General features: G+C 39.9%; 1 pseudogene; it reads right to left on the bottom strand.

Annotated features, from left to right (window-relative positions):
* Nucleotides 1–1,506: 1,506 nt before the first annotated feature.
* LOC112578552 overlaps nt 1,507–25,026 on the bottom strand; it is a 38,197-nt pseudogene continuing 14,677 nt past the window's right edge.

Genomic DNA, 25,026 nt, shown 5'->3' with positions numbered 1-25,026 from the left:
CCTGTGACCCTGTGGCAGGTCTCCCTATGCAGTCCTAAATCTAATTGGAAGGAATTTAGAAGAGCTCCATTTTCTATTCCCTGTTTTAAGGATAATGAAAGCATGAATGGGTGAAATTGTGCATTTCTGAAGCTTTAATAAGTATCTATACTTTTGCGAATTTCTCCCAGTGTTGATGAAATAATAGTGGATGAAATAAAATCAATGTAACCTCTGCAAAGGAGAAGGCAATGGCACCCCACTCCAGTACTCTTGCCTGGAAAATCCCATGGACGGAAAAGCCTGGTAGGCTGCAGTCCATGGGGTCGCACAGAGTCGGACACGACTGAGCGACTTCACTTTCACTTTTCACTTTCATGCATTGGAGAAGGAAATGGCAACCCACTCCAGTGTTCTTGCCTGGAGAATCCCAGGGACGGAGGAGCCTCTTGGGCTGCCGTCTATGGGGTCGCACAGAGTCGGACATGACTGAAGTGACTTAGCAGCAGTAGCAACCTCTGCAAATACCTGTGGGAAAGGTTGATGGGCGAGAAAAAGGATTCTTTCTTTGGCTGTGTCAGTTCGTAGTGGTGGCACTTGGGGGTCTTCAATCTTTGTTGCGTCATGAAGGATCGTTTTTTTTTTTTTAGGGGTGGCATTTGGGATCTTTGATTGTGGTACATGGGATCTAGTTCTCTGACCAGGGATGGAACCTGGGCCCCCTGCACTGGGAGTGCTGAGTCTTAGCCACTGGACCACCAGGAAAGACCCAGGGAAGGGAAGGATTCTACAGCCCAGAATGGAGTACAGTTTATACTTCCAGTTTCTAACATGATGAGGAAGGAGAAGATGTGGGGTTTAATTCTAAGTTGACTTTGGGGAGAAAAAAGTGATTAATTTCTTACCTCTCACAGATGCAGCAATGAAAATCCATTCCTCACTCAAATGAAACTCGTTCTTCAGACAAGTCTTGAATGATTTACTACAACCTCATAAAAAGTGTCAAAGAGATCTGTAAAACAAGACCAGTTTGCCCACATTCTTTAAAAAAGTAACTATAGAAAAGTCTGAATAATTGTGTGGTACTGTTCAAACACGTTTGACAAGCCTTCTGCAATCATAAGTATGCACTTGGACTTTTCTTGTCTTATGTATTTTCTTGTATTTAGATGCTTCCCAGTGGTGCTAGTGGTAAAGAACCCACCTGGCAATCCAGGAGACGTGAGCTTGATCCCTGGGTCAGGAAGATCCCCTGGAGAAGGAAATGGCAACCCACTCTAGTATTCTTGCCTGGAGGATCCCCTGGACAGAGGAGCCTGGCGGGCTACAATCCATAGTGTTGCAGAGTCGGACATGACTGAAGCACTCAACTACACAAACTCTTTTAGTGTCATGAAAACTCATATTTTAAAATCAAATTAACTGTATTTTTCTTTATTTCAACTTCTATACCTCAAAAAAGATTCTAGTGCCTGATTTTTCCTGAATTTGGGAATACTGCTTAAATACTGATGTGGTCATTAAAAAAGATTGCAAAGAAAAGTAACTATAATCATAACCCTCTTGTAATCTAAAAACAACTGATGTCAGGAAGTACTGTGTGGCTGAAATGTTTAGTCGTTGCCTCCTTGATCATGTCTAGCAAGAACCTGAATAAAACTTACAAAGAACAGCAGTGACATAAGCTTTTCAACTATTTCAGTCTGATTTCAAATGTCCATTGAGAGATTTTTGCCCTCCCACCCACCCAAATGGCAACCTACTCCATTATCCTTGCCTGGAGAATTCTATGGACAGAGGAGCCTGGTGAGCCCCAGTCCATGGGGTCTCAAATAGTCGGGCATGACTGAGCAACCAACATACCCACCCCAAAAACACAGGACTGGTTGCAAATTGGAGCAAATGCTGACACAGATTTGCATTTTCCAGGGTTCTTCAAAGCACAAGCAAGAGCTCCATGGCCTCCCACTGAGTGGCCAAAAATAGCCAATTTTCCATGGTCCACTGGAAAGTTGGCATTTATCAGTGAGGGAAGCTTATTCATTATGTAAGAGTACATTCTGTAGATAGTTTTTCAACTATCCACATAAAATCCAGCCTATGTGCCAAGGTCCCAGAGCTCATCTTTCCCTGGTGTCCAGAGCAATGATGACCAGGTTGTGTTTTGAGCCTGCTTGAGGATGGCTGATTCACTCTAGCATTTGCTCTGTGTATTTTAAGATAGACAGCCAGTATAATTCAATAACTCTTCCTGGTCCTGGCTTTGGAAGTGTGCAGACAGCAGCTTTCATTTTGTCCATTAGTTCAAACCTGTCATGTTCAAACACCTTCAGCCACCCTCTAGAGAACAGTGCTGTCCAAAAGAACTTTCTGTAATGATGGAGGTGTTCATCTAAGTGTGATCTGAAAAGCTCGGGTGTGCTTCCCTACCCCATCCCACGCACTTCACCTCCCAGAGCAGAAATGTCCACCACTGCTGCCAGGAATCATCTTCATCAGTCCCCCTTTGGTGAGGGCTGAAAAGTTAAAATAGCAACCAGACAGGGAAAGAATGAAGAAACAGATTTCTGGTGACAAGGGTTCTAGAGTTATTCTGCCCAATATGGTAGCTTCTAGTCACAGGTGGCTATTATAATTTTTATTGACTTAAGTGAAAAATTCAGCTCCTCACTGGACACATTACAAGGGCTCAATAGCCACAGGAGTTAGTGGCTACTGTTTGGCTGTCCTGTAGGATATAGAAGAAAAATATCTTTATATTTTCCACACGAAGTGCCATTACACGATGAATAAAGCACAGAGATGATTTTATATACAGAGAAATTTTTAAAAATTAACTTGTTTAAAAAATTTCAAATAATTTATCTGAGTTGGGAGACCTGAATTTATTTAGAGCAGTGAGATTTTTTTCTTTAAGTCTTCTTGCTTGTGCCTGAATCTAGGACGATGTTCACAAACCAACCGGGAGGATATTGAAGAGCCATTAGAGAAATAGTTGTGCCACCCTTGAGAACCACTGCCTCAAAGGATGCTTTAACAAATGCTGGGGGCGAGGGGGTTGGGAGGGATTGCCTCCTCTGTCTTCTACTTCTACCAGGTCTCAAGGCAAAGAGAGCTCATTTCTGCTACCTGTCTCGGGGGAGGAAAGCAGAGTCTAAGTGGAGTGGATTGTTAAATGGAGTGGGTTGTTCCTGGGTTATTTGCCTTGGTACACAACGGTTTTTGAGTCAGTCTTTGACCTGCACATGTTAATGTTTATTGAGTGCCTACTGCAGCCCAGATACCATGCTTTACACACAGCAATTTTCCTTTTAAAATATTTATTTTTATTTATTTATTTGGCTATGCTGGGTCTTACTGTGACACATGGGATCTTAGATCATTGTAGTGGGACACAAGATCTTTAGTTGTGGCAGGCAGGATCTTTTTTCTTTTTCTTTCTTTAGTTGCAACATACGAACTCCCAGTTACATATGGGATCCAGTTCCCCAACCAGGGATAGAACCTGGGCCTCCTGCATTGGGAGCTCGGAGTCCCAGCCACTGGACCCCTGGGAAGTCCCCACATTGATTTTCTTAATCCTCAAACCAGCCCTCTAAGACAGACACCATTATTAGTCATTTTCCAGAATGGCGATTGAAATAAGTGATTAAGTAAATGGTGGGATCTGGCTTGACTCTCAGATACCACCCTATACTTCCCCCAGGTGACCAGTAGAACTACTGGGAGGATCAGAAAGGGACTCAGCAGGACTGAGGATTTTTAATGTGAAGGATAACTCTGCTGTTAAGTAAACAGTATTATAGAAAGTGTTATCATTTATAGCATTGAGAAATATAAAACTAAAACAAAATTGATTTAGCTATAAATGTAAGTAGCATTCTTGGGTCTATTTATTCTTATGAATATACTGTTTCCTGGGGAGCTTAGGGAACAGAGTTGACAACAGTTCCTATTTCTAGATTTTTTAAAACAGTAAGTTAAAGAAAAAAAAAAACTCAACAGGGCTCTCAATTCTTGAAAAGATTGCTGTGGATGCAAGAAGTACCATGGGTCACTATGAGGGTTAACTAATCAAACCTTCCTAGTCCTTCTTGAGTCTTCTATGACCCTTGAGCTGTAGATTCCATAAGAATAGTTTTAAACTGTTAATAAAATTCTGTCACTACAAACTGCTGGTTCCTGTTTGCTCCTGATAATCAGAATACTATAGGAACACCTCAAATGTTTCCACTTATTTCAAAGGTGTGTGTGTGTGTGTGTGTGTGTGTGTGTGTGTATGTTAGTCACTCAATCGTGTCCAACTCTTTGCAACCCCATGGACTACAGCCCACCAGGCTCCTCTGTCCATAGAATTCTCCAGGCAAGAATACTGGAGTGGGTTGCCACTTTCTTCTCCAGGGGATCTTCCCAACCCAGGGATCGAACCTGGGATTTTGCATTGCAGGCAGATTCTTCACTGTCTGAGCCACCAGGGAAGCCCATTATTTCAAAGGTATACTGATTGCAGATTTAAAGGAAGTCTAAAACTGAAATCAAGTTCAATGAAAAACATATGTTTTCTTTTCAGTATTTTGGGGTGAGGGCATATGTGTATGTGGTTATCTAATACATAAGACCTTAGTAATAATTGCTGAAAGATTTGTGATACTCATTTATTAAAAGATTTCCTGGAAGCTAGAGATTCTATTTTCTCAAATATTCAGTACTCAGTATTAATTTATGCACCAGGAGAATCTGAACAGATTATGCAAGACCTATATAATTGAAAGACCTCCTTGGGGGGCATTTCTTAAATTTGACCCCCACCACAAGTATACTTTCTACATAAATATTAGACTATATATATACATAAATATTAGACTATATATAATATCAGGGCTTCCCTGGTGGCTCAGAGGTTAAAGCATCTGCCTGAAGGCGGGAGACCCGGGTCCAGAGACCTGGGTCCGAGCCCTGGGTTGGGAAAATCCCCTGGAGAAGGAAATGGCAACCCACTCCAGTACTCTTGCCTGGAGAATCCCATGGAGGGAGGAGCCTGGTAGGCTACAATCCATGGGGTCGCAAAGAGTCGGACACGACTGAGCGACTTCACTTGCTCACTCACTCATATATAATATCAGTTGGCTTACACACTGTAAAATAAAAAGAAAGATAGCACTGATATTAAAAGTACCAAAAACAAGGAAAGGGGGGAAATAAGAAAACCTACTCCACTCACAGAATGGCTGTCTCTTTGACGAGTTTTCTTGGCTCCAAGGAAGTTGATGAATGAAACATTTATAAGGGAAACAAAAGATCTTATTAAATTATGAGAAAAAATTTACTTGCAAGATAGGGATGATGAGCAGAGCTGGGGGAATAGCCATATTTCCATATTCTGTTCTTTGGAAATGGAAGCTGGAGGTTCTCTTGCAAAATGAAGTGATGTCTTGAATAATTTTAAATGTTAATTAAATTGGAATGTATAGGAATTGGTTAAATCATTAAAAATAATTTTCAAAAAAGAGAAACTGTGAATTTTATATAGTACATCTAAAATCAATAAGTACCAAGACATTTAACTCATTAATTAATAAAGGAACCAATAAGATGTTACAGCTGGTTTCAAGGAGAATTTCAAAGGTGGAGGTACAGGAAAATTATGAAATAAATATGCAAATAGATGCAAAAATTATCTATGTCTGCAGGGTAAGAGAGAGAAAGCAATTGTCTTCTGATGCTCCAAAATTTATTTGTGGGACTATTGACAAAAAATATTTGCATTGCATTCATTATCTACAAATTACAGAGCTGTAAAATAGCTCAAAGGCAATGAAGGACACAAGCCCTCTAGAACGAGACAGTCCAAAAGAATGTGCTCTAAACTGAACATAGTTTTCCGTGAAAACCACTAGTAACATGAGTTTGAGCAAGCTCCAGGAGTTGGTGAGGGACAGGGAAGCCTGGTGTACTGCAGTCCATGGGATCGCAGAGTCGGACACGACTGAGCAACTGGACTGAACTGAACTGAACCTTTCGGTACATTTCAAAGGCCATCAGAATTTTTTCCTACACAGGTGATATGAGATCAGGCAGAATTATTCCCATGACTATCTAAAGTTCTTCACATTTCTGATGTATATGAAGCCTTATCAGATTTGATTTCATTCCAAATACACAGAGCAATGAATTACATCTATGTTTTGGAGGGTGAAGATTTATTGTTTACTTGGGAAAATGTCACCAGCAAAGCCCACTAACAATTCCTGATAAATAAAAACAGAATCTGGGTAATAAAATAAAATCTTTTTTCCCCTTCTCTTTCTTTGTGCTTAGTCATTCTGCTTACTCACAGGGTGCTGTGTGCAGGAGGCCTTGCACCCATCACTTCAGGCCAGAGTTCCTAGTGTGAAATGGCTATATCTGGCAGTACAGCTCTCTCAGTTGTGTGCAGATACCACATCTTGATTCAAAACGGCAGAATTTATAAATTCTTCTATACTTGGGAAATGTTATCTTTTTGCTTAGGACACCAAATTAATTCATGTCTCCCACATGAGCCATTAATTTTCTGAATTTTTCTCTTTTGACTGCCAAGAGTTGCATATACTTTGCAGTCACTCCCTCTCTTCATTTATTCTCCATAATTTTTTTTCATCTTGAAGTTCAAATTGCATTTCTACCACCATTAACAACAGTAAAGAAATTGTTCAGATGTAGCTCTTCTGTTCCAATCAAATCTGTTTCTCTTAAGTTGATTCATATTCTCAGACTTTCAAAGATGTGCAAACATTTATGTCATTACTAATATACAGGCAAAGCTTCAGCTGTACCAAAGGCCAGATGTAAAATTAGAGCAATGAACTAATTAGCGTTATATGTACTAAAAGAAACTGGAAGTTATTTTTTGTATTTACCACTTGAGCATGGGCGAGTGGAACTTGTCAAGTTTAAAACCCAAAGTGTTGACAAGGTCCCCCTGAAGACTTACGAGATTCAAATAGTATTACTACTGGCACCATGCAATGTCATCTTTAAGAAATATAAAAACTGGCACCAGAAAACCAATGGCACTACATCTGGGAAAAAGAATTGAGTGCATTTTGGCTTTTGAGTTTTTCATCACAACAAAATTACTTCTCTTCTGACTGAGAAACTACGATTGTAGTTCCGGAAAAAAATTTTTTTTTTCTTGAAACAAATTCTTCTTTTAGAGAACTTAGATTGTTTACCCTTAACTTAAAATTATGCACCTTAATGAAACTTTATATAAAATTACATTAGTGTCTGTACTATTTTTCTGCAAAATTTCAAAGCTGATGATCTTTGTTGGGCTGTCATTTCTACTTCAGTGTGCCTGGTTGAAGAGACTTCCTACTTGTAGGGAAACTTAGCACTTGGGAGGCTTTGGTCTGCCTGCCTTTCAAAATGCTCTCAGAGGTTGTTGGGAGTAAGCACGGCAGAGTGGAACGAAAGTGGCTCTAGATGCATTTTATCATCTATTTTTTCTCTTCTCAGTTTTTTCCCACATGCTAATGCTGGCTACTAAAAGCATGCTTCATTCCTTATGCCTAGCAACCGATCTACTTCAGGAACAGACAATTATGTTGCAGCAATGAAGAGGAATCAAATCCCAGCAAAGGTTAAGACAAATCCTCAGCCAGAACAGCCTGGGTTTGAATGCCAGCTCTTGCTTTTAAGCTGTGTGACCAGGGACAAATCACTTCATTGCTCTACTCTCAGTTTCCTCATCTGCAGAGCAGACATGATAGTAGCAGTGCCTAGAGCAAAGGGTTATTTTAGAGATTAAATGAGCTCGCTTTTGTAAACTGCTTGGAATACTGCTTGGCACTTGGTATATGTTATGTATTTTGAAGTAACTAAATTAAAATAATTGCTCTCAATTGTGAAGGCTAGAAACAAGGCAACTGTCCATCAATAGGAGGCTGGTATTAAATCCGATATAGTACATTTCTGCAGGGTTGTACAATGTAAGTATTAAAAAGAATGTGGCAAGTTCTCCTATCTTACATGGGAAGAGCTTCAATAAAAAAGATACACATATGCTTTTATATATACTGTGAAAGTGAAAGTTGCTCCGTTTTGTCTGACACTCTTTGCAACTGTATAGTCCATGGAATTCTCCAGGCCAGAATACTGGAGTGGGTAACCTTTCCCTTCTCCAGGGGATCTTCCCAACCCAGGGATCGAACCCAGGTCTCCCACATTACAGGTGGATTCTTTACCAACGGAGCCACAAGGGAAGCCCAAGAATACTAGGGTGGGTAGCCTATCCCTTCTCCAGGGGATCTTCCTGACCCAGGAACCGAACCCAGGTCTCCTGCATTGCAGGCGGATTCTTTACCAACTGAGCTATTAGGGAAGCCCGATAAATATTGTACCATGGCCCCAAGTCATGGCTTAGAAGAAGATGAGGATTGAGGATGTTTCGTGCTCTCAGTTCCCAAAGAGAACACTAATACTATATTTAATTCCGAAGATACCAGCAAAGTAATTTAGAATATCTTATATTTGTCTTTATTCTTCTAGGTAACGAATTTAAGTTCATGTCCTTAATCTTTCACCATTACCCTTCCCCCTTCTCCCACCCTGCCACTAATAAAACCATAATGAACCAGACTTTTATTGAAAAAGTAATAACTGAAACTGGATTTTTTTTTAGCAGAATAAAGGGTATATTATTATAATAATAAAAAGAAGAAGCCTCCCAAATCCCCAAGTCTCTGTGCCACTCAGAAACAACTGCTGATTGTAATTATCTCTGTGTTCTTCCACAGCTCATTGTGTTTGTGTGTGTGTGTGTGTGTGTGTGTGAATTATATGTTCATTTTGGGAATTGGTTCACATCTCTAGGCCTCAATTTCCTACTCTGCAAAATGAGGATAATACTTGTATGTATGGTAATTTTTAAAAATCTTGTATTGTTATATAGCCCCAGAGCCTAGAATAGCACCTGGAATATAATACATGATCAATAAACATTTGTTAATTAACCAAATGAATTAAATGAGGTAATATAAATTACTTGAAGGCAAGAGGTGGCCAGTATATCTTAGTTCTCTTCTTCTGGCTCCAGGAAGGCCTTTGACAAGGTTCTTCCTGATACATATATCCCTCATGAAGAGTGGATTATGGGCTAGAGGCAAACATGAGTAACTGCTTCAGTGACTGTAATCAAAGGTGGATTAATGGATCACTGTCAGTCTGGTGATAGGTTTCAAGATTTACAATGGGATTCTGTCCTTTGCATCCATTAAACATTTTTGTCATCTACTTGGGGAAGAGTATAAACAGTGTGGTTCATCACATATTTATAAGAACCTAAGCTGAAAGAAAGGATATACTGGAGAGAAGAATCAGGAGACTTTGACTGATTAATCCAAGAGACAGAATTAAATAAGATGAGATTTAGCAGGGTAAATTTAAGGTCTTACATTTGGGTCCCCAAACTCTAAAACATATGAACGTGATGGAGGAGACTTTGTTTAATAGCTTGTATGTGGACAAGCCACAGAAGTTTTTGTTTTCAACAACTCAAAATGTATCAAGTTCAAATATTATGTGTATTAATCAGTTCAGTTCAGTTCAGTCGCTCAGTCGTGTCTGACTCTTTGCGACCCCATGAATTGCAGCACGCCAGGCCTCCCTGTCCATCACCAGCTACTGGAGTTCACTCAGACTCATGTCCATCGAGTCAGTGATGCCATCCAGCCACCTCATCCTCTGTCGTCCCCTTCTCCTCCTGCCCCCAATCCCTCCCAGTATCAGAGTCTTATCCAATGAGTCAACTTTTCGCATGATGTGTATTAATAAGGTCATGCAGTTTTGAGTTGCCTTACTAGAAGAGAGGCATAAATTCAAGTTAAGGCATAAATTCATAGTTCCAACTGATTCTGTGACCCCTGGAAGGCTATGATCTACTCTTAAGAGTAGCACTTTCAAAACAATATACGAAAACTAGTTTAAATTTAGAGACAAGTAATCAAAATCACGAAGGACTCAGCACTATGTATGCAAGGTTTGATTAAAGAAAAGGAAAATTTAGCCTCAAAGAAAAACTTAGATGAAGATAAAATGTTGCTAGGTTGTTATATGGGAAAGAAATTAGATTTGATCTATAAGACACCAAGAGGTAAACTATCTTTAATGGGGAGAATTAAAAGACAGATTTTTGTCTCAGTCTAAGGAAGAATTTTTAAGGGTAAAAACTGTCCAAAGATGGGATAAACAATAATGGTTTTCTTCATGGTAAAAAGAATATGTGTCCTTTTAAGAAAATTGGAGAACAAAAAATGTTGAAACATAAACACTTATTATTTGGAAATCTCCCATCTGTTTAATCTCAAGCATGCTAATGCACTGTTGAAAAAAGTTCTGCGTTTAATAGTTCACTGAATTTGGCAGATGTTTATGCAGCGGTTGGTCCAGAGCTCAGCAGTGAAGTTATAGACAGGATGGCACTTAGATTAAATAACATTTTGGGCCCCTTTCAAATCTGGGAGCTTATTATCTTATAAATGCCAGAAGCATTGATTCTATTGAGATCATAGGCCAGGTTGGCTGTAGATCTAGGCCTTCTGTGAATATGTGAGTGTTAGCTCATATACTGGACTCTAACAGCTCCATCCACAGCTGGTTAACTAGAATGGAAGGCTGATGCAGTTGCCAAGCAACTCAGATTTGGATAAATATGGCTCCCTTTTCTGGTGTACCAGCTAAGTGGATAAACAAACATTCTTTTGACTATGACTCAATCTTATCCTACGAGTATACTTTTAAAGAACTAAGGCAGATATTTAGGTAACTCAGAACAAAAATTTCTATGAATAATCTAAAAATTTTAAAGCCCAGTGTCCTGACCCATGTGAATGGATGTCCTCAATCCTATATTTTAATGTGTAAGTAGAACAAAGGCTCAGCAACACATTTCTCCTTGAATAGACAGTAGATGAGGTAGCACCGGGAGATAGAAAAGGAAGACCAGAGAACTGGTGGTAAATGTGCAACTGTATTTCTTCTGCAATTTGGAGCTGACTTATGAGTTGGGATGTCTTTTTTTAGAATCTTGGACCACAGTCAGTAGCTGCTAGCAAGACAATGAGGTCAGCTTCTGGCAGCAATGAAATGGTTGTTTCCCCAAGTAGACTCTGAGCATTTTGAGGGCATTTATTTTTGTATTTCATAATGTCCAGAAAGCATAGAGTACTAGATATTAATTCATTACAGATGATTACAGATCAAAGTTGTCCTTGACATACACATATTCACTTACGTTTCCCAAATTTATGGGAACAAAATATACATACTATACTAATATACATACCAATAAAGATACCTGAAATGAAGCAAATGAATTCTCTGAATATATTTATTATTGTTTGAGCAAGCTCCGGGAGTTGGTGATGGACAGGGCAGCCTGGTGTGCTGCAGTCCATGGGGTCGCAAAGACTCGGACACGACTGAGCGACTGAACTGACTGACTGATTGTGACACTTTAAAGCTTAAGCTAAGAAAAACATTTTTTCCTGAAACACTGGTGAAATGTTGTTGTTTAGTTGTGAAATCACGTCCAACTCTTTTGCCACCTCATGGACTGTAGCCCACCAGACTCCTCTGTCCGTGGGATTTCCCAGGCAAGAATACTGGAGTGGGTTGCCTTCTCCGGGGGATCTTCCCTACCCAGGGATTGAACTCATGTCTTCTGCATTGGCAGGCGGGTTCTTTACCACTGAGCCATCAGGGAAGCCCTGGTGAAATACTGATTATTCATATATCAAATCTTTTCTCAACAACTCACTGCCATGCTTGTGTTTAGAAGATGGTGACATTTCAAAATATTGTGTTTATGTTTCAACATTTTTCTTTCCAATTTTTAAAAATGACATATTCTTTTTACAATGAAGAAAGCCATCATTGTTTTATAATAATAAAAAAAAACCATCAGAAATTTCTAACTATTCCCAGTGTAGAGAATATTTTCCTAAATCATGCTAAACTAGCCCCTGCTGATACTCATATGGCAGTGGGTGAGAAATGAGAATAGAATGGAAATCCTGAACACTGGGGCTGAAGGCTCTTAGTTCAGTTGGCTGCTCTAGAGTTGGCCTGGATTGGAGGACTGGCAGCCATACTTCTATCATGGTGGGGGAGCCTGCAGTGGCTGCTGGCTACAACTTTCTTCCCATTTTCCCACTCCACACATCCTACTCAACTCTTCCCACTCCCACCCCTAATCCACAGTCACTCCTGTAAATTTCTAAGAGCTCTGCATTGCCAGCAGCTTTGGGAGTCACCAGATCCTGAAGGCATAAAAGGAAGGGTATTGAGAAAACTTTACCTTGTAGTCTTGAAGGTCAAATTGTTTGAGAGATGAAAACTGGACTGCATAAATATAAGAAGAAAATCGGAGTCTCTGAAGACCACCTGGCCTATAGTAAGCTCTTTCTGTAATGCACGTATTAGAGATTCTGTGTTATAACGTCACAAGTCTAGGGGTAAGCACTGTCATCGTCCTTATTTACTGGCAAAGACATTGAGAGGCAGAAAGACAAAAGGCTGAGCCGAGATTTGTTTTCTCATTCTGCTGGACACAAAGCCATACAACCTTTTAAGACAGATTTTGTAGAGCAGAGAGAATTAGTAAGAGAAAAGTCTTCATTTAATTTAAATCACTACCATGTGACTGTTGCCTCTCTTACATGGGCAGAGATGACTTGACTTAGACCAGGGCCTTCCCATTTTCCTCATTCCTCTCAAAGATTCTAAAGATTATGAGCTCTGTAAGGGCAAGATCACGTCTCAACCCCTTTTGGATCCATAGCACCTACTACAGTGGCCGACACACAACCTGGAGGTAGAGAATGAAGCAGATGGCAGAGGACCGTTGTTATTTCTGCAAAACAGTGTGAAGGAGTTCAAGTGTATGAAGACCTGGGATTTTGTTTTCTCTCTGCCACTAGTTAACAGTGCTGGGAAAGTGACTTAGCTAATCGGTACTTTGATTCGTGTGTCCTTGACAGTATCTTTTACCTCTAAACTTCTGTGACTATAGGAAGACTTATGCTTCCCTAAAGAACAGAAATATTCTGCTGGAATACTTAGTTCATATCATCAGGAGTGTCTTCCAGCTCTTACATAGCTCAAATTCAGTGTCCATAATTTACCATGTTGGAGGAACCTCATGCTCACAACAAGAAATTAAGAAAAGCAAACAGTTAACAGGCCCAGGTATCGTGGACAAATAATCATGGCAACTCTGGAATCAACTTTCAGATAACAGCAGCTATTTACCATAATTTGGTGGAAGTTGAGTCATATAATATGACTCCATTATGTGTAGCAAGTAGCTTTCCTTTTGGAAGAAGATTCTCTATCATGTGGAAAGGATTCTACTTACTTATGGAGGTGTGAAAATGTTAACTTTCAAAATTTAAAGAATATAATCTCCTCTTAGGAAGATGTTGTGCCAAGGCAAGATGAGAAGCACAATACCAGTATATTTGTATGCGCACATAGGAGAATTTTTAAAGATTCAATTAATTCCTAATTCAAGACGTTGTCTTAGTAACTACTATTTCAAGATGCTCAGTGCCTGCAACATAATTCATAGCTTCACCAAAGCGGGAGAAAAATAGAAAAAGACAGAACCTTAAAATACCCTTGCCAATTAAATTCTGAATTATTTTTGACTTTGGGAATAGTCAGTCATTTTATTTAAGCTGTTAAGAATGATAAAGGATGCATTGATTCTGCATGTTTCCACTTACATTTTCATTATTTCATGATCTTCGGTGTGTTTGGGGGTTTCATCTAATTTCCTCTACCTCCAAATCCAAGGTATTAAAAATAGATAAAAAGACCAGCTTCATACTGGATCTTTACCATGAAGGCTAACGACAAAATAATGGCGTTCACGACCCAAGTCACCAAATCCCCACCATCCCAGGCAGCCTCAAGAAATGTGTAAGATATGTGGTGAAGCCACAGACCACACACCAAAACCAGCCAATTCTTTGTTTACTCTGTAATGAGAAGTTCATTGTTTAAGAGTGCAGAGATCAAGACAACTGCAAAATTCATAGCAAACCTCAAAGATTTATTTAAAATTTCAACTACTGCTCATCATTAACCCTCTTGGGGCTTCCCAGGTGGCTCAATGGTAAAGAATCCACCTGCCAGTGAAGAAGATGTGGCTTTGATCTCTGGGTGGGGAAGATATCCTGGAGAAGGAAATGGCAACCCACTCCAGCATCCTTGCCTGGGAAATCCCATGGACGAAGAGGCCTGGCAGGCTACAGTCCATGGGGTCACAAAGAGTCAGATACAACTTAGCAACTAAACAACAAGAACAAAATTAAGCCTCCTATGGTAGGTTCCTATGAAAGGTCTTGTTCATTGACTACTGAAAAGCTATTCCCAGGACTTGCCTAGTGGTCCGGTGGCTAACACTATATTCTCCCAATGCAGGGGTCTGAGTTCCATCCCTGGTCAGGAACCTAGATCCTACAAGAAGCCACAACTAAAAGATTCTGCATGCCACAACTAAGACCCAGCACAGCCAAATTAAAAAAAAAAAAAATTAAAGCTACTCCCCATTCCCTTTCTCCTGACATTTCTACTCCAGACGCTTAAAAGTCAAACCGCTGCTTTTGTAGCTTTTTGTTTAGCTACAGATGGTGACAGGATAGCACTGTTATAAGCAGAATTCTGCTGGGCGTTTCTAGATGAACTTGCGGTCCCCATAACAAGGGACAGGTGTCCCAGGAGGACCTTTCTCCTTCCCCCATCATTTCAGTCTGGAATGCAGGCATGATGGCAGGCCCTTTAACCCTCATGTGACCAGCAGGAAGCCACCAACATAAAGAAAAGGCCAAGAAACTTTCCAAGACTCATGCTGCTGGATTAAGGCCAGCCACTTCCTCCATTCAGACTTTTAATATATATTACAAAAAAAGCTTATTTGCTTAAGATCCTACGATTGTTTTTTTTCACAATAAAAACATTTGTTAAATCTCATGTTTTATTTTGTGAAAAGCATGTGATACAACATATAATACATCACTTAGTTGAGAGATATAATTATGATACCCAAAGACTTTATATATTTTTCATGGGTTTTCCAGTTCATGTTTTATATTCTTTGAAATCTGTAAGATTTATGAATACTCTTTCATAGGGAAAATATACTTTAAACATTTCCATTGTTTTTCCTAGGCTTCTTTGAGTATAATTTCAGTATGATAACATGATTCTCCAAAGTGATAGCTGACATATCCTACAGATGTTCTAATAAGTGATAATATGTACAAATTAGTGTTATATTAGTGATATATCTTGTATTTCTTAGTCCTCAATGTGTTCAGTCGCTCAGTTACGTCTGACTCTTTGCGACTCCATGGACTGTAGCCCACCAGGCTTCTCTGTCCCTGGAATTTCCCAGGCAGGAATACTGGAGTGGGTTGCCATTTCCTTCTTCAGGTATTACTGGGTTTTATGCTGCTCACAGCCAAAGCATTCCTAGCTGATGGAGTGTTTCACCTGCAACATTTATAATTCCCTCAACACTCCAGATGGCAGCCATTATTACCCCTGCTTTATAAATGAAAGAAAATGAGGCACAGAGCCTAACTGACTTGTCTGAGGCTACTAATGATCTCATCACTTTACTAGTGTTTCCAATTTTTAAAAAGGTGTCATGGGGCTTCCCTGGCAGTCAAAGGGCGCAGGTTCAATCCCTGACCAGGGAACTAAGATCCCACATGCCACACAGTGTGGCAAAATAATAATAATTAATAAAAAAAATAAAAACAGGACTTCCCTGGTTCAGCGGTTTGGGAGTCCGCCAGCCAAAGCAGGAGACATGGGTTTGATCCCTGGGGAGCAACTGAGCCCACGCACCACAACTATTGAGCCTGTGCTCTAGAGCCCAGGTGCTGCCATTTCTGAAGCTTCGCGCACTCTAGAGCCTATGCTCCACAACAAGAGAAGCCTGTGCTCTGCAACTGGAGAGTAGCCCTCAGTCATGGCAACTAGAGAGAGCCTGTGTGCAGCAACGAAGACCCAGCATAGCCTAACATTAACAACAATAAATAGCTCTTTGAAAATAAAAAAATAAAATAGGTGTCATTTACTGGCTAAATATAAATGTTTCCTGCACTTACACAGCACTCTTCTACTCTCTGTTTCTGTGTGTGTGTGTGTTGTGTTGTGTTTTTCCTACTTGGAAATTTTGGCTCTAGTCTAATTCTGCTACAGGCTGTCTTTGAGACTTCACCTCACTTACTTTCCACTCCTTAAAATGAACCTTGATTAAAGTTCAAAAGTCTACGATGCCACCATGACCTCACAACTGTGAGCTTCACAACACTATGGATTCTGTCTTTTGTTTGTTTTCAAGCCCAGATATGCAGTAATTATGTTAAGTATGGTTTAATTAAATTCCACTCTGAGGACGTATAAAAGAAATCTCAAGTACCATGGGGAAATATTAATTCAAGCTCACAAACTAGAGATTGAAAATTATGTTCCTTAGAAGAAATATATACCATACAAGTGCAAGATTCATTAATCTACTCAAGAAATACTTGTTATATATCTCTTATGGTCTAGTCTCTTATAAACATGGGGCTGGTCGTGATTTTATGAGGAGCTGGCATTACAGTTGGGGGATATATATGAGGAGTTACAGGACAGCACAGAAGTGTAATACTTCAAGGACTTATGGGAGATTTCAGGCTTTTTCAGACCCAGGCAATCCAGTCTGGTGAGATGAAAAACTCCACAGTGGAGGTGAAGGCTGAGCTAAGTTTTGGAGGATGTTTATAGATTCTGGCAGCAAGACAGAGGAGATGGGGTGGAAATGAGTCTGGCTGAGAAAATATGTCCAAGTCCATTCAGGCAACATAAGAACTTCTCTTGAGAACTGCAGATCTGGTCTGTATGGCTGGAGTATAGGGCATGGATGGAGTTGGGGAAGAAGCTAAAGAACTAAGATGGAGCCTGGGTGGTATAACCATGCTGAGGAGAGTGGATTTACTTTGGCAGGCAATGTGGTGCCAGGAATATGACCAGATTTGAAACTTTAGAAAGGGCGCTGTGTAATGTGAATTTTGTAATATGGTCAATGTCATACAATGTTTTGTTATTCCATTGCTCATAATATGACTGATATTTATATAGTCTATGAATAACAGAGATAGAGGGTGGTGAGAAGATGCAAGAGAAGAATGTTTCAAGGTTCTACAGGTAAGATGATGAGCATTTGAACTAAGTCATGGAAATGGGGATGGAAAAGAATAGTCACAAGTAATTTGAAGAGGTACAAAGATAACACTAGACGACTGATTAAATGATGGTGGGGCTAGTGATCAATGCAAAGAAATTGAGGAAAACAACAGAATGGGAAAGACTAGAGATCTCTTCAAGAAAATTAGAGATACCAAGGGAACATTTCATGCAAAGATGAACTCGATAAAGGACAGAAATGGTATGGACCTAACAGAAGCAGAAGATATTAAGAAGAGATGGCAAGAATACACAGAAGAACTGTACAAAAAAGATCTTCACGACCCAGATAATCACGATGGTGTGATCACTGACCTAGAGCCAGACATCCTGGAATGTGAAGTCAAGTGGGCCTTAGAAAGCATCACTACGAACAAAGCTAGTGGAGGTGATGGAATTCCAGTTGAGCTATTTCAAATCCTGAAAGATGATGCTGTGAAAGTGCTGCACTCAATATGCCAGCAAATTTGGAAAACTCAGCAGTGGCCACAGGACTGGAAAAGGTCAGTTTTCATTCCAATCCCAAAGAAAGACAATGCCAAAGAATGCTCAAACTACCGCACAATTGCACTCATCTCACACGCTAGTAAAGTGATGCTCAAAATTCTCCAAGCCAGGCTTCAGCAATACATGAACCGTGAACTACCTGATGTTCAAGCTGGTTTTAGAAAAGGCAGAGGAACCAGAGATCAAATAGCCAACATCTGCTGGATCATGGAAAAAGCAAGAGAGTTCCAGAAAAACATCTATTTCTGCTTTATTGACTATGCCAAAGCCTTTGACTGTGTGGATCACAATAAACTGTGGAAAATTCTTCAAGAGATGGGAATACCAGACCACCTGATCTGCCTCTTGAGAAATTTGCATGCAGGTCAGGAAGCAACAGTTAGAACTAGACATGGAACAACAGACTGGTTCCAAATAGGAAAAGGAGTACGTCAAGGCTATATATTGTCACCCTGCTTATTTAACTTATATGCAGAGTACATCATGAGAAATGCTGGACTGGAAGAAACAGAAGCTGGAATCAAGATTGCTGGGAGAAATATCAATAACCTGAGATATGCAGATGACACCACCTTTATGGCAGAAAATTAAGAGGAACTAAAGAGCCTCTTGATGAAAGTGAAAGTGGAGAGTGAAAAAGTTGGCTTAAAGCTCAACATTCAGAAAACGAAGATCATGGCACCTGGTCCCATCACTTCATGGGAAATAGATGGGGAAACAGTGGAAACAGTGTCACACTTTATTTTTTGGGCTCCAAAATCACTGCAGATGGTGACTGCAGCCATGAAATTAAAAGACGCCTATTCCTTGGAAGGAAAGTTATGACCAACCTAGATAGCATATTCAAAAGCAGAGACATTACTTTGCCAACAAAGGTGCATCTAGTCAAGGCTATGGTTTTTCCTGTGGTCATGTATGGATGTGAGAGTTGGACTGTGAAGAAGGCTGAGCACCGAAGAATTGATGCTTTTGAACTGTGGTGTTGGAGAAGACTCTTGAGAGTCCCTTGGACTGCAAGGAGATCCAACCAGTCCATTCTGAAGGAGATTAGCCCTGGGATTTCTTTGGAAGGAATGATGCTAAAGCTGAAACTCCAATACTTTGGCCACCTTATGTGAAGAGTTGACTCACTGGAAAAGACTCTGATGCTGGGAGGGATTGGGGACAGGAGGAGAAGGGGACGACAGAGGATGAGATGGCTGGATGGCATCACAGACTCGATGGACGTGAGTCTGAGTGAACTCTGGGAGTTGGTGATGGACAGGGAGGCCTGGCGTGCTGGGATTCATGGGGTTGCAAAGAGTTGGACACGACTGAGTGACTGAACTGAACTGAGGGACATGGTGACCCAGAGTGAAACACGCAGGAACCAAGCACAAAGAGAAAGTTTTGTGAAGCCAGATGGTGAAATTTGCTTTGGACACATCTAGAATGCCATGCAGTGTCTGAGGGCAAGCTGTTCAGTAGAACATAGAGAAATATGGGTCTGGTGCTTAGGTTATAGGCAGTCACGAGCACTTAGGGCTTCTCTGGTGGCTCAGACGGTAAAGAATCCACCTGAAATGCAAGAGATCTGGGTTCAATCCCTGGGTTGGGAAGATCCCCTGGAGGAGGGCATGGCAACCAGCTCCAGTATTATTGCCTGGAGGATCCCCATGGACAGAGGAGTGTGGCAGTTGCAAAGAGACATGACTGAGCAACTAAGCACAGCACATGAGGCCTTAACACAATGGTTCTCAACCCTTTGAAAACCAGTTTGTTTGTTTGTTTTTCCTCCACACCACAAGGCTTGTGGGATCTTAGTTCCCCAACTAGAGATTGAACCCAGGCCTCCAGCAGTGGAAGCATAGAGTTCTAACCACCAGACTGCCAGGAAATTCCTTAACTTTTTTTTTTTTTTTAGCATCTTCTTTATACAACAAATAATAATGCCCCTGTAAATCATAGATAATACACACATATAGTAAATATTTTTAAAAATTTATTTATTTGGCTGCATTGGGGCTTAGTTGCAGCACATGGGCTTCTCTCTAGTTGTGGCCAATGAACTCGAGTGTTCAGCAGTTGCAGTGCGCTGGCTTAGTTGCTCCATGGCATGTGGGATCTTAGTTCCCTGAACCAGGGATCAAACCTGTGTCCCCTGCCTTGGAAGGCAGATACTTAATCACTGGGCCACCATGAAGTCCCTAGTAAGTTTCTTAAGAATCCAAATAACACTAGGTAAAGGAGAAATAAAAGAAAGTCAGCTTCATTTTTAAATGGAAATTTAATATTTACATATTCCAGCATGGCTACATTTATTGTAAACAGAGGTTAGTCCCTTCACAATGAGTTTATTTGTGCTTCCATTTAACAAGTCCTCACTGAGTGCTTCCAGGTTATCAGTACAATTTTAGGCACTGGGAAAACTGCAGGAAAACAAAAGAGACAGTCTCTGTGCTCATGGAATCTACATTCTCTTACAGGGCTAGGGCTTCCCAGGTGGTGCTAGTGATAAAGAACCCATCTGCCAATGCAGGTTAGACATAAGAGACATGGGATTGATCCCTGGGCCGGGAAGATCACCTGGAGGAGGGCATAGCGAGAGTACTCCACTCCAGTAGTCTTGCCTGAAGGATCCCATGAACAGAGGAGCCTGGTGGGCTATAGTCCATGGGGTTGCACAGAGTTGGACATGACTGAAGCGACTTAGCATGCACACACAAGGCAAGCAAATAAATACTATAATTTCTTATGGTGATAAGAGCTAGGAAAAAATAAAAGACTGTTGGGATAAAGAGTGATTGGGAGGGAGGAGGGTTACTTCAGATGCCCAAGTCAGGAAAAGATATTAAAGATAAGAAAGAGGCAGCCAGGTGGAAGAATCAGCAATATCCTAAGATGGAGAAAGTTGGCTGTGTCTCAGGACCAGAAAGAAAGCCCACGTAGCAGAAGTGTAGTGTTTTAAAATGAAATCACAGGAGTAAGCACAGGTCATACAACACAGGGCCATGAAGGTCAAATAGGAAGTTCAGTTTTGTTCTAAGGGCCATAGGAAACCGTTGGAAAATTTTAATCAGAGATGTGATGTAACCTGTGTTTACAGTTTTTAAAGTACATTCTGGAGACTTCCAATTATGACAGCAAGGCAGACTAGATGTCCCAAATGAAATCGAATCCAATTAAAATGTGAAATGAATTTCTCTCATGAAAAACAACTAAAAATTCTAGATAATTTTATACGTTTAATGCTTTCAAGATGTAGCAAATAAGTAAGGGGTTTGCAGATGCCAAAATGAAATAACACCAGAATCCTAGTTGGTACATCCCTGAAACTGGCTTTTATCCTAAGGGTATATGCTTAACTTTGGTGAATTTAATCTCTAATTTGTTGATGCTCAGGGCACAGAGAAGGAGATAAAGTCCACTGTCCAGTTAATGCAGGAGTATTGTCATTTAGGCACTAAGTCGTGTCCAACTCTTTTGTGACCCCATGGACTGTAGCCTACCAGGCTTCTCTGTCCATGGGACTTTTCAGGCAAGAATACTGGAGTGGGTTGCCATTTCCTTCTCCAGGGGATTTTTCCCCACCCAGGGATCGAACCCACATTTCCTGCTTGGCAGGCAGGCAGATTCCTTACCCCTGAGCCACCGGGGAAGCCCTGGGAGTATTGTAGGGAATGCCTATATAAAGCTCACATCCCCAAATACTGGATGTTAAAAAGTGAACAAGAAATAAAACCACAGTGCAGAAAGAGAAAGCAGGCACTCCCATACTTTGTTGCTGGGAGTATAAAATAGTATAACAGCTTTGAAAGATGATCTGACTGTTCCTTATAAAACCTAGCATAATCTTACCCTATAACCCAACAATTCTACTCCTGAGGTCTTTACCCAATAGAAATGAAAATATATGTCCAAAAACTGATTTGTATGGAAATGTTCACAGAAGCTTTATTTCTAATAACCCTAAACTGGAAACAGCCCAAGTGTTCATTAACCCAAAAATGGATAAGAAAATTGTGGTATATGTATACAATAGAGTACTAGCTAGCACTAAAAAGGAACAAACTATTGATATATCTAACAACACGAATAAATCTCAAAAACACTATGCTAAGTGAAAGAAGATTCACACAAAAGAACAGAATTGATTCTATGTATATAAAATTCTACAACAAGCTAAATTTATCTAAGGAAGAAAAAATCTGAACAAATTTTTTTATATCGCTATGGCTGGAGATAGGGGACATGGACTGACTATAAAGAGGTGTGAGAAAATGTTCTGATGTTATGTTAGTGTTCTATCGATATATTGTGATAGGATTAAAGCTTATAAAACAGAAGAATTAAAATTTGTATGTTTCATTTCACTTAAATTTTATGGATGTATATATCCATGTATATGAGATGGCTGGATGGCATCAGCGACTCGATGGACATGAGTTTTGAGTGAACTCCAGGAGTTGGTGATAGACAGGGAGGCCTGGCATGCTGCAATTCATGGGGTAGCAAAGAGTCGGACACGACTGAGCGACTGAACTGAACTGATATCCATATATACATATTTATATATTGGGTTGACCAAAATGTAGCATTGTGTACATTGTCATGCAGCCCACTTCTGCTACAGTGGGCTTTCTTTCTGGTCCTGAGACACAGCCAACTTTCTCCATCTTAGGATATTGCTGATTCTTCCACCTGGCTGCCTCTTTCTTATCTTTAATATCTTTTCCTGACTTGGGCATCCGAAGTAACCTTCCTCTCTCCCAATCACTCTTTATCCCAACAGTCTTTTATTTTCTCTTTGCTCTTATCACCATAAGAAATTATAGTATTTATTTGCTTGTTGTCTGTCTAGCCTTGTGTGTGCTAGACAGAATGTATACAGACATGTAGCACAAAATGTTTGGGTTGGAAAAATCCAAATGAACATTTTGGCCAACCCAATACATTGCTGTTTGATAATAAAAATAACAGATCACTCCGGCTACTTTGCAGTGAATATAAATGGACCAAAAGGGTCAAGGGAATCCAGCAAGCAGGCGATTGCAGTGAACTAAGTGAAGCGTGATGAGAACTTAGCCTGGAGTAACAGCAATGGAGGTCAGGGAAAGTGGCTGAAGTCATGATTTAATTTGGAGCGGGAGCCAACAAAAAATTGGATATAAGAACTGAAGAAAGATAGGAAATAAGAATGACTGTTAATATTTTAGCCTATATTATTAGGTGGACAGAAATGTCATTAACTGCGAAGAAGATTAGGAAAGGAAAAATTTGATTGGGATGCACAAAAATTCTCTTTTCTGACCATCTCAGTTTTGATAGCTATTATATATTCAAAGTGAAGATACAAGGACTTCCCTGGCAGTCCAGTGGTTCAGACTTCACCTTCCAATGCAGGGCATGTGAGTTCAATCCCTAGTTGAAAGTAAAAGTGAAAGTCGCTCAGTCGTGTCCAACTCTTTGCAACCTCATGGACTATATAGTCCACAGAATTCTCCAGGCCAGAATACTAGAGTGGGTAGCCATTCCCTTCTCCAGGGGATCGTCCCAACCCAGGGACTGAACCCAGGTCTGCTGCATTGCAGGCAGATACATTATTTACCAGCTGAGCCACCAGGGAAGCCCTCAATCCCTGGTTGGGGAGCTAAACTCCCGCTTGACCTTTCCTCTGGATTATTATACTACTTATCTACTTTGTAGCTTCACTTTTTTTTCTTTTTAAATGTGGATCATGTTTAAAGTCTTTATTGGATTTGTTACAGTACTGCTTCCTTTTTTTTTTAATGTTTTGACTTTTTGGCCACAAAGCATGTGGGATCAATCCCTGGATGGGGATTCATTAAAAGACTTTAAAAATTCAATAAAGTCCAGTGAATTTAAAAATTCAACAAAGATTTTAAACACGATCCATACTTTTTAAAAAACTAAAAAAAAAAAAAAAGGTGACAATACAAAGTAGTATAAGTAGTATACATAGTAGATAAGTAGTATAATAATCCAGAGGAAAGGTCAAGGCTTGAGACATAAATTGCAAAGTCTGAGCATATAGGTGATGTATTTCATCATTTGTAATATGAAAATATATGAAATGTTTAAATGTGTATAACAGCTAGCTGGTTATATAGATAGTGGTATTCATAGGAGAATAACACATAGCCATTAAACAAGGGTTAGAGTCACAGAGACAGAGACTAAATATGTTCAGGATAATTGTTAAATTAATTATCTATTTATTGAAATATAGCTGATTTTACAATATTGTGTTCATTTCTGCTGTCCATATTGTTAAATTTTAAAAGCAAATGACACATATATCATATAATTTGTATAAATAGATCACATATGCATGCTTGTGCATGGACAGAAAGTTTCTGGAAGATATATAAACAGGTGTCAATGGTGGTTACTTGTCTGGAGGTAAAGCTGAGGTACGATGTGGGGAGGGTAGATTTTGCTTATCTCTTTATTATTATTTCAAATTTTACCTCAAATGTGCATTTTATAAATAAATATCAGGTAAATACATAGGTGGGGACTGTGGTGGTATTGTTGTTTTTCCCAAGGGGCTTCCAGTTATGACGGAACAAGAACCAAACTAGGAAAAGTCAAAATCTGGTTTCTTCACTGACTCTGTGTGATGTGGGACCAGTCAACTCTTCTATGTAGGCTTTACTTTTCTCATCAGTAAAGCATCATCATTAAGTAAACAGTTCTCTGCATTCAAAGTCCCATCTAAGTCAATTTTGGCTTATGCTATATTCAATTCAGGCTTAATTATTGACACTACACACCAACACATTAATTCAAATATTCTGCTTTACATCAGTCTGATCCAATCCAAATCTATTCAATTCATCCAGTCTTAATCAATCCATCCAGTACTACTTAATTCAATAAAGCATCTATTGTAGATTGTACTACAGTTTACCAATATCTGTTTGTTCTTCCTGGGAGAAGATTCTATGTTCTCAACCCTCTGAAATCATGCTTGGCCAATGGAGTATGAGAAGTGATATGTATCACATTCATTCAAAAGTTTAAGAGGAGTTTGTGCTTTTTAATTTATTTTGGGCCACACTTCATGGTTTGTGGGGATCTTAGTTCCCTGACTGGGGATCAAACCTGGGCCCATGACACTGAAAGTCCATGTCTTAATCACTGGACCACCAGGGAATTCCTGAGGAATTTGTGCTTTGCTTCATCTTTTTCCCCTGTCACCAGCCACATACCAGATAGTCTCTGCCAGGGTATCCTTGGTTGTGGTGTGAA

The sequence above is a fragment of the Bubalus bubalis genome, chromosome 2, assembly GCF_019923935.1.
Source record: "Bubalus bubalis isolate 160015118507 breed Murrah chromosome 2, NDDB_SH_1, whole genome shotgun sequence".
Taxonomy (NCBI): domain Eukaryota; kingdom Metazoa; phylum Chordata; class Mammalia; order Artiodactyla; family Bovidae; genus Bubalus; species Bubalus bubalis.
The sequence above is the reverse complement of the archived record's forward strand: the minus strand, read 5'-3'. Positions and strand labels throughout refer to the sequence as shown.